Below are 4,972 nucleotides of genomic sequence, written 5' to 3' on the forward strand. Positions count from 1 at the left end.
ATGTGGCTTTATGTTGCCGATCTTACCCCGCTAGTCATGATTTCGAAACATTAAGTACAACCCTGAGAACAGAATGCCAAGCCACGATCTGGCCACGTGAATAAGTTGAAGTTACATCCTTCTAACAGGAAAAGTAACTTTCGTTATCATGGAATTATAACAAAACATGCCAATTCAATATAAATGGAAGCAAAATATTATATGGAATTGAACGAAAATGAAAATTTGCTTATTAATTCAACTACGCTTGTTGGAGAACAATAAAAACACTACACTCAACAAGCCACCAATAAAACTCAACTGCCTAACCTATAACCAAAATCTTTTTTTAATTTGTTTTTGAAAAAAAGCGCTTGACAAACTTGCCCCGCATGCCGAAGTTGCCCCGGTCTCCCCTATGTAAATTTAAAAAAGAAGGAAAGAAAATAGATTCGTTTCACTTAACGAAAATTCGAATTTTCAATACATTCTTCTGTATAATAATAATAATAATAATGATAATAAAAAAGCTCGAGATTATTAAAAAGGTCAATATTATTTAAGAAAAATCAAAATTTTAATTTAGAGACTAAGAGGATTTGTGATTCAATCAAATATTTCCTTTTTAGATAGCACTTCAGAAATCTGCAAAGACTACATTTTACCATTCAGACTTTTTTCCTGTTAATCCCGTTATAAAAACAGCTACAAGATGCCACCAAGAACCTTCATCGAATAAATAATATTCTTATAAAGTACGAAATGATCTTTAGAAAAATCCTCAATTTTAATTACTTTTGTATATGCATTTTCTAATACAACCAAGGATTTTTTTTCAGATGCTTCAACTCGTCATTTTCAGCTGCTCCTGTTTAATATTAATATATTTCAATTCCCGATTTATCGATTCACACGACAAATAATTCATTTCTGATTAATCTGATTATTCTTTTTAAAGGAATAACAACAATCTCCGGACAACAAAAATTGACAATGATTTCATAATTCTTTACCGCATATCAAATCTTATCCAGCATAATTTCGTAGATGGAAGCCAATTAGTAACTTAATCACACCTTGCAACATTACAAGAATGACAAATTTTATCCAATCGAATATTATAAAGTAGATTATAAATATTGTATAATTAATCAAATATTCATTTATGTTAAGATGAATGATGACAATCGTGGCAAAATGAAGTTTTTGAAGGAAACAAGAGAGAAATGATTGATGCTGTCTTACAGGAAATCCAATAAAAGCGTTCTTTATTCCCGTATTTCGTCGCAGGATTACGTCGATGTCATCCGATATCCTGACAACTATCAAGTTTTGACTGTTGACATCCTGTACTGGAGACGAGTGCAGCAATACCATATAATGTTTGATGAAAACCTAGCAATGACATTTGTACAGGTATGAAATATCATACTCGAAAAGTAAACTGGCGACGTCTTCTTCTTCGGCCTTAAATCTACGATACCAAGTTTCAAAACAAAAAGAAAAATTAGAGTTTCGCTTATGTTATTAAATATAAATCCAAGATTAAACTTTTGTTTGTAACCATATCTCTTTTATGACACGTACAATAAAAAAGGAGATAAAATCCCGATGAGAATCCGATGGACACCTTTTGGCGGTTATTGTGTGCAGACGTCCGTCCATAAGACAAATACAAAGATCCAAATAAATGTTTAAAGAAGAACCATTAATCTGGTTTCCTTTATTATTTACCGATAGCTAACCGATGCCTGTAACAATATTACTGGCTTTCCCTTAACATCATTTTGATGTGAATGTATGTAATACTTTAAGCTTATGAATACAGAATAAGCCTAGTAAATATGATTATCGGATTAATCTAGAAAGAAAATCTTGATTTCTTTATCTATTTTAATGCTTTCTTACGAATAATATTCTTATATATAGATCAAAGTGAATAGAATTACAGCAGTAAGACAATAAGATGTTAGGTCAGATATGGACAAACTATGGCACACGAGAAGCTTTTCTGTGGCTCGATACTTTACAATGTTTTTATAGTATCGTTTAAAATTTCCATGAGTTGGTTTGAAACTTTCAAACCAACTCATGTCTGCATGGAAATTTCAAAACCTCACGTTTCAAAACTTCAGCATAGCAGTAAACCTCACTTAGGCACGAAGGTTAAGCGAGCACAAGTGAGAATTTGTAAATAGAAAAGCACTGCAGAATATTAATTAACGACATTAAAGTATCCTCTATTTAAAATTCTCCTATTTTTACATTTATCCTTTCAATAAAAATACATCAGTATACAGTACTTGCGAAGTCGACGAATTCTCTGTACAGTATTTGACTATAGTGGAATGTGAGGCCCACGCTTTTACCTAAAAATGTAATAAAAATAAGTAAAAATGCAAACCATTAAAAAGAAAAAATAAACTTTAGCCATTAATTTTTTATTTTATTGTTAGTCCTCTGACTTTATGTATAGTTTTATGTATTGTTTAGGCTAGGTCGTGAGTAAGAGCGAATGTACTGTACGTATAACAAAATTTTCTTGTATTTTTAGTTTTGGGTATTTTTAATTATAATATAACTACGGTTGGAAAAAATTTGGCGATTTCCGTATTGAAATAATGCTCTGAACTACCTATTAAATGTTTCTTTCGGTAAAATAAATGTTATTTTTATCGGACTGTTATATCTGTCTCTCTAAAAGAGTTACCATGAAGAGTTACCATTCTAAGATAGAGGAGTATATCAAGATAAGTAAGACAAAGGAATATATAAGATGTCAGCCTATTGCTCTGGAGGACCCGGAAAACCACAGGAATTTTTCAATAGCGGTCTGCCCGGGACATGTCGGGCCTCATCCCTTGGCCAACACCATAATGGGCTTGAGTATAAGGCCCTCTCAGTGAGAAGAGGCGTAAACGGTTATTTTTTTAAAATGCCTAATGGTTATAATTCGAGAAGGTCTCAATTTGATGGACTTTTAGGCCTATATTATGACAGAAAAATATAATTTCTGTAAAAAGTAATTATTAATAAAAGAGAAATATAGGCACTTTGAAAAGTTCCATGATAGTCTTTTTATTACTATAGAAAGGGTCAGAGTTTTTGTAGTAAATAAACTACAAAAACTAACCATTTCTAAGTTTGGCTTCAAACATAAACGTAAATAAAAAATAGATACTAGCATATAAAAAAATACTTTAAACGACAATTAGAAATACAATAAATCCAACACTAGTAACAATTTTTAATTAAATTAAATATGTAAATTAGAGATTATATAACAAATCTACGAAACGATGATATTATAATTAATATAAATAGAATAAAAAGAGTTGTATTTTTAAATATATTCAATCAAATAAATTTTTTGTGAGTATTGAGAAGCATTAAGCATTATTAAATATTAAATTTTCAACATGCAAACATTAAACTTCGATAAGTGCATGTGTATCGACTTGTAAACTTATTGCATTTTTTATTTATACGTATTTCACAAATATATCATAAATAAATATAGTGAATACAATCTCAATTTTCTCATTTCCCAGAGAATTGAAATAAAACCGAGGAGAAACATTTCTGGAGTAATTTCCTAAACTTCTCCTCTTGGTATTCCCAGAACGGAAAGAGTCTCTTTACACTCTCTTTCTTTTATAATAGTAATAGTAATAATAATAAAAAATAATAATAAAAAAATTCCGTATTTCATTCGGTTTTTATTATTTAAAATTTAATCGAAACATGACACGAATTTAAGAAAAGTCCATTTTATCTTTCATAATCAAAACTATGAAATCCAATATAAAAATTGCAATTTCGATTTTTTTAAAAAAAGGAGAAGAAGAAAAGAAATAAAAAAAAATTGAAGAGAAAAATTGAAAATATTTCAATCATTGGCGACCGTTTAAATGAAACTCTCCTTTCCGAAATCAAAATCTATGTTATATGGATGATTGTCAACAAAATGAAAGCGATTCCCCAACGGATTCTGTGAAGCTGTTTCGAGAACGACCTATTCAACGTGGACAGGAAGGAGAGAAAGAAAAATTACCTCGTCCAAACCGACGTAGTATAGCACTTCCCGTTTTGATTTAGTAATTTGACGCCAGTAGTAGTGGATATATCCCATGCTGTAACTAGTAGAGCTATAAAAGAGATTTTTCGGAATCTCGTGTTTACGAAAAATTCTGTTCGGCTATTGAGGTAAGTAATATATTTAATCGCCCTTTTTTTTCGGCTATTCCAATATTCTTAATCGCCTTTTTTTTCGGCTACTCCAATATTTCGTTATCGCCAAAGAATAAAAGTTTTCTACTACGAGAATGTAGCTATTTATCGACTATCGATGTTAAGAAAGTTTGAAATATTTAAAAAAGGAAACTTGGTAGGTAGATAAAAGTGCTTAAAATTATGTTTAAAAGATACTTTAGTAGGGTAAAGATATAGAGGAAAGAATCCCTATGTGTTATAAAACCCGTAGGGGCAGAAGTGTCAGGATTTCTACAAATGGCTGTCACAAATCTCTTTTTTTTTCTTTTTTCTTTCGCTCCTTCTCACTCTTCACTTTCTTCGAGATAAACAGCATTAGAAAGAAATAGTACTGGTATCTGCAAAACGAGAAAGAATTCAGAAAGGGTCATATTAAAAGAATAGCAGTCAAGCAGATGGAGGTAGGCTAGGGAAACTAACCCAGCTGGACCATACTTAGGGAAATCTCGATGGTCCGATAGATTTTTGGCATAGCAATAAGGCTTAGAGGTGCTGTCAAAGTGCCAGCTGCCGCCTATTATGGTAATGACAGAGAAGAGTCGGCTCGTCATTCATCAAGTGAACTTCACTCGTGAAAACTAAATATATCAGCAACAAAAAATGAATACGAAAACGTTTGCAATTCGTTTTATCGCTTTGCACAGATATATTCTACCAAACCATTTCCAAAATCTTGCTGAAAAAAAAAGATTTCTTTTTTTCACAATTATATATATATATA

At 31.1% G+C, this 4,972-nt stretch overlaps 1 protein-coding gene across 1 annotated transcript in view; it reads left to right on the forward strand.

Annotated features, from left to right (window-relative positions):
* Positions 1 to 3,892: 3,892 nt before the first annotated feature.
* LOC111633574 (insulin-like growth factor-binding protein complex acid labile subunit) overlaps positions 3,893 to 4,972 on the forward strand; it is a gene marked incomplete at its 3' end in the record, with an annotated part of 5,425 nt that continues 4,345 nt past the window's right edge. Inside the window, exon 1 of the mRNA XM_023378167.1 lies at positions 3,893 to 4,185. The remainder of the gene's footprint in view (positions 4,186 to 4,972) is intronic.

The sequence above is a fragment of the Centruroides sculpturatus genome, unplaced genomic scaffold, assembly GCF_000671375.1.
Source record: "Centruroides sculpturatus isolate CEXI.00-Female unplaced genomic scaffold, Cexi_2.0 scaffold932, whole genome shotgun sequence".
Lineage (NCBI taxonomy): Eukaryota > Metazoa > Arthropoda > Arachnida > Scorpiones > Buthidae > Centruroides > Centruroides sculpturatus.